Below are 9,568 nucleotides of genomic sequence, written 5' to 3'. Positions count from 1 at the left end.
TTTTGATAAGTCTGGCCAGGGGTTTATCAATTTTATTAATTCTTTCAAAGAACCAGCTCCTAGTTTCTTTGATTTGTTCTATTGTTTTCTTGGTTTCTATTTCATTGATTTCTGCTCTGATCTTTATGATTTCTCTTCTCCTGCTGTACTTATGGTTTCTTTCTTCTTCTTTCTCTAGCTCCTTTAGGTGTAGGGTTAGGTTGTGTACCTGAGACCTTTCTTGTTTCTTGAGAAAGGCTTGTACCACTCTATATTTTCCTCTCAGGACTGCTTTTGTTGTGTCCCACAGATTTTGAACCGTTGTATTTTCATTTTCATTTGTTTCCATGATTTTTTTTCAATTCTTCTTTAATTTCCCGGTTGACCCATTCATTCTTTAGAAGGATGCTGCTTAGTCTCCATGTATTTGGGTTCTTTCCAAACTTCCTCTTGTGGTTGAGTTCTAGCTTCAGATAACTGTGGTCTGAAAATATGGGGGAATGATCCCAATTTTTTGATACCGGTTGAGTCCTGATTTAGGACCGAGGATGTGATCTATTCCTGTGAATGTTCCATGTGCACTAGAGAAGAATGTGTATTCTGTTGCTTTGGGATGAAATGTTCTAAATATATCTGTGATGTCCATCTGGTCCAGTGTGTCATTTAAGGCCTTTATTTCTTTGCGGATCTTTTGCTTGGATGATCTGTCCATTTCGGTGAGGGGACTGTTAAAGTCCCTTACTATTATTGTATTATTGTTGATGTGTTTCTTTGATTTTGTTATTAATTGGTTATATATTTGGCTGCTCCCACGTTGGGGGCATAGATATTTAAAATTGTTAGATCTTCTTGTTGGAAAGACCCTTTGAGTATGATATAGTGTCCTTCCTCATCTCTTATTATAGTCTTTGGCTTAAAATCTAATTGATCTGATATAAGGGTTGCCACTCCTGCTTTTTTCTGATGTCCATTAGCATGGTAAATTCTTTTCCACCCCCTCACTTTAAATCTGGAGGTGTCTTCGGGCTTAAAATGAGTTTCTTGGAGGCAACATATAGATGGGTTTTGTTTTTTTATCCATTCTGATACCCTGTGTCTTTTGATTGGGGCATTTAGCCCATTAACATTCAGGGTAACTATTGAGAGATATGATTTTAGTGCCATTGTATTGCCTTTAAGGTGACTGTTACTGTATATTGTCTCTGTTCCTTACTGATCTACCACTTGTAGGCTCTCTCTTTGCTTAGAGGACCCCTTTCAGTATTTCCTGTAGAGCTGGTTTGGTGTTTGCAAATTCGTTCAGTTTTTGTTTGTCCTGGAAGCTTTTAATCTCTCCTTCTATTTTCAATGGTAACCTAGCTGGATATAGTAATCTTGGCTGCATGTTTTTCTCGTTTAGTGCTCTGATTATATCATGCCAGCTCTTTCTGGTCTGCCAGGTTCTATGGATAAGTCAGCTGCGAATCTAATACTTTTACCATTGTATGTTACAGACTTCTTTTCCTGGCTGCTTTCAGGATTTTCTCTTTGTCACTAAGACTTGTAATTTTTACTATTAGGCGATGGGGTGTGGGCCTATTCTTATTGATTTTGAGGGGCGTTCTCTGAATCTCCTGAATTTTGATGCTCGTTCCCTTTGCCATATTGGGGAAATTTTCCCCAATAATTCTCTCCAGTATACTTCTGCTCCCCTCTCTCTTTCTTCTTCTTCTGGAATCCCAATTATTCTAATGTTGTTTCATCTTATGGTGTCACTTATCTCTCAAATTCTCCCCTCGTGGTCCTAGAGCTGTTTGTCCCATTTTTGCTCAGCTTCTTTATTCTCTGTCATTTGGTCTTCTATATCGCTAATTCTTTCTTCTGCCTCATTTATCCTAGCAGTGAGAGCCTCCATTTTTGATTGCACCTCATTAATAGCTTTTTTTATTTCCACCTGGTTAGATTTTAGTTCTTTTATTTCTCCAGATAGGGCTTTTATACCTCTGGAGAGGGTTTCTCTAATATCTTCCATGCCTTTTTCGAGCCCGGCTAGAACCTTGAGAATTGTCATAATAAACTCTAGATCTGACATATTGCCAATGTCCGTATTGATTAGGTCCCTAGCCTTCGGTACTGCTTCTTGTTCTTTTTTTTTGTGGTGAATTTTTCCGCCTTGTCATTTTGTCCAGATAAGAGTATATGAAGGAGCAAGTAAAATATTAAAAGGGTGGCAACAACCCCAGGAAAATATGCTTTAACCAAATCAGAAGAGATTCCAAATCATGAGGGGGTAGAAAGGGGATAAAAAGAGGTTCAAAGAGAAAGAAAGAAAAAAAAGAAAAAAAATTTAAAAAAAGAAAATGAATAAAGAAAAATATAAAAAAGAAAAAATATATATATTAGATAAATTAGTTAAAAAACGTTAAAAAAGAAAAGGGTAAAAGTTAAAAAATGTTAGCAGAAGAAGATAAAAAAAATGAAAAAGAAAAAAATTAAGTTAACTGCAAGACTAAAAAAATCACAGGGAGAAAGCCATGAGTTCCGTGCTTTGCTTTCTACTCCTCTGGAATTCTGCTGCTCTCCTTGGTATTGAAACTTCACTCCTTGGTGGTGAACTTGGTCTTGCCTGGATATCTTGTTGATCTTCTGGGGGAGGGGCTTATTGTAGTGATTCTGAAGTGTCTTTGCCCTAGGGGAATTGCACCGCCCTTACCAGGGGCCAGGCTGAGTGATCCGCTCGGCTTTGCTTTCAGGATCTTTTGTTCCTTGAGCACTTTCCGTAGATTTCCGGAGGACGGGAATATAAATGGCGGCCTCCTGGTCTCTGGCCTGGAGGAGCTGAGAGCCCGGGGCCCCACTCCTCAGTACGCCCTCAGAAAACAGCGCCCAGTTACTCCCGTCTGCCTGACCTCCGGCCACGCTCCGAGCTCACTAAGCCTCTGACCGGTTCAAGGTAACCCCGAGCTGCGAGCTTACTGTCAGCTCTGTCTCTGCTGCCGGCTTTCCCGTTCCAATACCTGCAAGCTCTGCGACACTCAGACACTCACCATCCTTCTGTGACCCTGCGGGACCTGAGGCCACGCTGACCCCGCATAGGCTTCGCCCCGGTTTAGCCTCTGGAGCGACATCCCTCAGCGGAACAGACTTTTAAAAGTCCTGATTTTGTGCTCCGTTGCTCCGCCGCTTGCTGGGAGCCGGCCCCTTCCCCCGGGGTCTGTCTTCCCGTCGCTTTGGATTCACTTCTCTGCCTGTCCTACCTTTCAGAAAGTGGTTGTTTTTCTCTTTCCAGAATTGCTGTTCTTCTCTTCGATCTGCCGATAGATTTGCAGGTGTTTGCAATCTTTAGATAAGCTCTCTAGCTGATCTCCTGCTAGCTGAAGTAGTCTCAGCCTGCTACTTCTCTGCCATCTTGACTCCTCCCCCTCTATTTTTAGATTTTTTAATTAACCTATAGTGTACTATTAGCCCTAGGCTGGTGCCACCTCTTAAGCTGTTTTTAAATTTAGTGACTTTCTTTAAATCTGCTGGTATATTATATAAACTAAAACTTCAAAGTTAAGGTTTCCTAAAGTAGGCTATGGAATCCCTTACCTAATATCTGCAAACCCAGACACCAGAATTACTTCCTAAATGTCATTTATTAAATTATTTGTGCTCTCTTGCAAGCACTGTTTCATGACACTGAATTTATCACATAAATTATGAGGCAGAAACAGACATAGAAGGGGCATTTGCAAATGTGAAAGGAATTTGAGTGGGCAGGCATTGCAATAGACTCAGAAGAAAAAGATCTAATTCCACTGCTTGTGGGAATACAGCCATAAAACTAATCTTTGAATCATCATCAGTTGCAGTAGGCCTAAATTTAAGTCACAGTAATTTATAAGGTTAATGAATAATGACAACAAGATAACTGTATAAATCCTAACAGTGTAAGAGATTATTTGGAGCTAGGATAAAAGCCCAGATTTCATTTGTTTATTTTACTTTATGTCTCTCAGCAGGTTTCTGCCATGAGTGACAAGGGGACAAGCAATCATACAGGAGAGACTGACTTTATTCTTGTAGGCTTCAGAGTCTGCCCAGAACTCCATATTCTCCTCTTCCTGCTCTTTCTGCTTGTGTATGCCATGATCCTTCTAGGGAATGTGGGGATGATGACCTTTATTATGACTGATCCAAGGCTGAACATGCCAATGTATTTTTTCCTAGGCAAACTCTCATTCATTGATCTCTTCTATTCTTCTGTTATTGCACCCAAGGCTATGATCAGCTTCTGGTTTGAGAGCAAGTCCATCTCCTTTGCCGGCTGTCTGATCCAGTTATTTCTCTTCGCCATCTTCATGGTGGCTGAGGGATTTCTCCTGGCAGTCATGGCTTATGACCACTTCATTGCCATCTGCAACCCACTCCTCTACTCTGTCCAGATGTCAACTCGCCTCTGCATTCAGTTGGTGGCTGGTTTCTACTTTTGTGGCTGCAGCAGCTCAGTTCTTCAGACGCGCATGACAGTTACTTTGCTCTTTTGTGCTTCTCAGGCCATTGAACCACTTTTTCTGTGATAGTCACCCTCTTCAAAGGATATCTTGTTCTGACCTCTTCATCTATAAGATGATTTCTTTCTCCTTATCCAGCATCATTACCTTGCCTACCATAATTATCATTATTGTGTCCTATATATATATTGTGTCCACGGTGCTAAAGATACGCTCCTCTGAGGGATGTAAGAAAGCATTCTCCACTTGCAGCTCTCACCTAGGAGTCGTGAGTGTACTGTAAAGTACTTTTTTACATATCTGACTCCTGACAGATTTCCTGAGCTGAGTAAAGTGACCTCCTTATGTTATACCTTAGTCACTCCCATGTTGAATCCTTTGATTTACTCCCTGAGGAACAAAGATGTTAAAGGGGCTCTAAATAAACTTTTGGAGATGAAAAATACTATTCTTTGATTACTCTTTCTTGCCCATCAAAGACGTTGTGGCTATTTCTTTCATACTCCTTATGACCATTAAGAAAGTTATTCTCCTGAACATCATAGAAATATTAACAAGCTCTTTCAAGGTGTCATATGTCCCACATATTGCTCTTCTTGCATCAGAGACCTTGTTAACCCAAAATGTCCTCGATATTGGAGGTGTCCTTGACATTAAGGAAACATTTTTCAGGCTGACCCTGCCACTGATCTAAAATAACATTGAATTGACTTCTATGTTTTTATGGCTTGCTGCCAAACATGATTTTTATATTTTATTATAGTGTATAAACAGTACATGTTAAACAGTTATTGAATTTTCACTTTGAATCAAGTATTTCATATGTCATATATTGAGAAAGTAAAAGAAGAGACAAAGAATAAGCAATCTTTGTAAGATACATTAAACTGAAAAATTGCTCATTGATACAGAGTGCTCTGAGGCTCTCTAGCTACTGGATCCCAACTAATAAGAAGAACCTAGTGGAAGAAAGAGAAGTGCCAACATTTTGGAGCAATCACTCCCTCAATTTGTTTCTTTGTAACTTTTTTTTCTGTGTAAATTATTCTAAGGAACACATTTTGAGAAGTATAGCAGGAAGGTAGTCATGAAATAGCATGTGATCCAAAATGTACTCTTCCATGCTTTTGAATATTTATTCTTTGATTAACTTTATTGATTACCTCTGTAATATATTCTTTTCTTGGAATAAGCTTGGGTATGAGATTATTCTTTAGGGGGCTTACAATTTAATGTGAGAGTCACATCCTTGCACAGGCAATTATAATCCAGATATGAGTATGCCAACAATACACAGAGGTGGTAAAGTAGGTAAAGCTGGTGGTTGGTAACAAGGGAAAGTCTTCAGGGTTGCATGGAAGATATATTTAAATAGAACAAGATTGGAGTCAGGGAAACTGCTGAATCAGTTCATATTATTGACGAAGGCAGCAGTCTAACCAACTCAGCCACCCCAGCACACTAGTTGTTCAATTTTAAACTCCAGAATAAGTTTTGAAATAATTTCTCTATTTTTGTTGTTGTTTGCTTCTTTGTCTTTTGTTTTCGTTTTTGCTATTTTTTTGGATTCTGTTTGCTCCCCCAATGTTCAGAGTAGCAATGTCCATAATAAACAAACTATGGAAGGAGCCCTGATGTCCATGGACAGATGAATGGATAAAGAAGACATGGTGTATATAAACAATGCAATACTACTCAGCCATCAAAAAAATGAAATCTTGCCACTTGCAATGATGTGGATGGAGTTAGAGGGTGTTACACTTAGCCAAATGAGTCAATCAGAGAAAGATAATTATCCTAAGATCTCACTGATATGTGGAATTGAAAAAAACAAAACAGAAGACCACATGGGAAAGGTGGGAAAAAAATAAAACAAGATGAAACTAGAAAGGGAGATAAACCATAAAAGATTCTTAATCATAGGAAACAAACTGAGAGATGCTTCAGGGGATGGAGTAACTGGGTGATGGACATTAAGGAGGGCATATGATGTAATGAGCACTGGGTATTATATAAGACTGATGAATCACTGACCTCTAGCTCTGAAACCAATAATATGTTACATGTAAATTAATTGAACTTGAAAATTTTTTTTTCCTAAGGAAAGGATTCTATTTTCTCTGAGAAACCTTTAATGTTACTTCTCAGAGGTACAATCTCAGGATTCTATGTACTCTTTGGTGGCAGAGGTTTTATCGGGCTAGCTTTGGTTGTATCTTCCCCTGATCGTTTTATTGGATATGTCTCTGTAGGTTTCCTACCCAGGAGGAAGGTTCCAATAATTCTTTTGTTCTATTGTTTTGAAAACATTGTGGCACATATATTTCTATATTGTCTGATCCACTGGATTTGGTCCCCTCTGCATGGATAGTCCTTAAGGCCAGTCTTTGAGGTTTTCTCCAATTCAAGGGGGGCCTTCTTTGCTGTCTCCTTCCCTCCGTCTCTCTGGTCATCTTCTTTCTAGTTGGTCTATAGTTAGCTTTTGCTCTCATGGAGCAAGCAACCTCTCTTAATTGCTTATCAACAAATGCTTATTATGTTTGAGAGTCCCTTAAGCTTATGCTTAAACCTTCCCACATTTTATTCCAAATGAAGTCAGTTCACTTGAGAAGAGTTCTGGGGCCCTCTGTTATTATGGCCTGCCTATCATTCCAAGTAAAACCTATGTTCAAGTGTCCTGGAACTGAAACAGGAGCAGTGGCCGAGTTCTCTCAGGATGACACCCTGACTTTATGTGCAGGTTTCTGGGCAAGGTCTTTAGCCTATGATCTTCTAAGCTTATCTCTCTCTTTGTCTGTCTCTCCCTCTTTTTTTTTTTTTTTTGACAGCAACAATTGCTTACATTTTTATTTATTTATTTATTTTTTATTCTGTTATGTTAGTCACCATAAAATACATCATTGGTTTTTGATGAAGTGTTCCAAGTTTCATTGTTTATGTGGAACACCCAGTGCTCCATGCAATACGTGCCCTTCTTAATACCTACAACCAGGCTGACCCATCCCCACACCCTCTCCCCTCTAAATCCCTCAGTTTGTTTCTCAGAGTCCACAGACTCTCATGGTTCATTTCCCCCTCCAATTTCTCCCAATTCACTTTTCCTTTCCTTCTCCTAATGTCCTTCATCTTATTCCTTATGTTCCACAAGTAAGTGATACCATATGATAGCTGACTTTCTCTGCTTAACTTATTTCACTCAGCATAATCTCCTCCAGTCCCATCCATGTTGATGCAAAAGTTGGGTAGTCATTGTTTCTGATGGCTGAGTAATCTGTCTTGGCAAAAAATCTCTATCCTTTGAACTGGCGCAAGTGAAATTGGGACCCACTTATTCTTCACCTACCATGCCTGGGGTAGAGTTTCTACCCTGTGAATGGGCCCTGGGTAAAGGAAAAGATCTCCAGACATTGTAGCCACTGTTGCCTTGAATAGGGCTTCTGCAACCTGGATCTGGAGGAAATAAGAAATGTTTTAAGCCTGCCACTCTCAAGGACTCTCATGGTAGTCCATGACTGGGATCTAGGGGAAGAGGAGTCTCTCTACGTTCTTGTTTGCACTTCCCTATGTGCTTCTTATCATGCTGGGCTGGGAGAGGAGAAAGAATGAGTAGGCCCTCATTCAAAAACATACATGTGAATGTTTCTATTTGTTTTATTCAAAATATTTAAAAAGTGGAAACACCTCAGTTACTCATCAATTTAAGAACACATAAGCAAAATTTGGCCATATGTATACAATAGGAAATAGAATACTACTGAGCAATAAAAAGAATGAGTTACTTAAACAGATGACAATATAAATACATTTCAAATTCATTTTACTCAGTTCAAGAAGTCTCCAAGAAGCGTAATACAGTATGCAGGTTATATGGAGATATGCAAAACATATGAGATCACTGGTGATGTGAAAATGGAGCTGGACAGAGCATGGACTAACAAGGGACATGATAAATCATTTAGAGGTGATGGAAATGTTCTGTATCTTGTGGTGATGATTTCATTAATGTACAAACCATTCAAACTCATGGTATTGTATACTCTGAATAAACACAGTTCATTTCACACAATTATCCTTCAATGAAATATTTGAGAAAAAATAATGGGCAGAGATTTTTTTTTCTGGACTGAAGATTTAGTTTGGACCTAAAACACATGAATATACTAACGGCAATAGAAGATATTTATATAAAAAACTCAGAGAAAAAGTAGGTTAAACTTTTTAATGTAAATGTTGTTAATGTAGCAGCAGTTAAGTGAGGATCTACCAGCATCAATATTATCATTTTAATGAAGAAAACTTTACTTGTGGGTGCCTGGGTGGCTCAGATGTCTAAGCATCTGCCTTAGGCACAGGTAATGATCTCAGGGTCCTGGGATCAAGTCCTGAGTTGAGCTCCCTGCTCAATGGGGTGTCTGCTTGTCTCTCTCTCTCTGCTCCAACCCCTGTTCATGCCCTCTCTTTATCTCTCTCTTTTAAATAAGCAGAATCTTATAAAAGAGAAAACTTTACCAGTTATTGACACTATGTTCAGCTATAATGATATGTTCAGTGGGAGGTCATTAGATGAGTTTGACATTCCCCACATGCATAATGTTTTAGATAAGGGTGTTACTTAAGTACTAACCATGATGTTTTTAAAAAGCTAGTAATTACCAAATCAAAATATTAGCTATATAATATTAAAATAACTTTTTCCATGACTTGCCTACAAATTTGATTATTAGCAGCCTTCTAATGTATATCTCATATTTTGAGAATTACATATAAATATATACACATTTATGTGTATGTATGCATTTATGCATATGTTTTTATTAATATATATGAACATGCTATTATTATTCTTTTTCAATCTCATCTCTGCTTTAGAAATACTCTGTATTATACATGAACCTTACTTTAATTGAAAAGTAAACTGAGAAGAGCAAGTTCGAAACAAGAACAGAATATACCTGAATTTAATTCCTGTAGCAATGGCAAAAATTACTTGACATCAGGAATAGAAGGGAAAAGGTCAACATTGAAAAATTATTGTATGTATCTTCTCATGGTGAGGCCTGTTAGCTTCTAGCTTAGTCTGAGGATTCTTTTCAGAGTCAGCTGGATGACATTAC

At 38.5% G+C, this 9,568-nt stretch overlaps 1 pseudogene; it reads left to right on the top strand.

Annotated features, from left to right (window-relative positions):
• The first annotated feature begins 3,914 nt into the window (after positions 1 to 3,914).
• LOC122891899 lies at positions 3,915 to 4,910 on the top strand (annotated as a pseudogene).
• The last annotated feature ends 4,658 nt before the right edge of the window (positions 4,911 to 9,568 follow it).

The sequence above is a fragment of the Neovison vison genome, chromosome 12 (genome assembly GCF_020171115.1).
Source record: "Neovison vison isolate M4711 chromosome 12, ASM_NN_V1, whole genome shotgun sequence".
Lineage (NCBI taxonomy): Eukaryota > Metazoa > Chordata > Mammalia > Carnivora > Mustelidae > Neogale > Neogale vison.
Note: the sequence above shows the minus strand (reverse complement) of the source record. Positions and strands in the feature narration are given on the sequence as shown.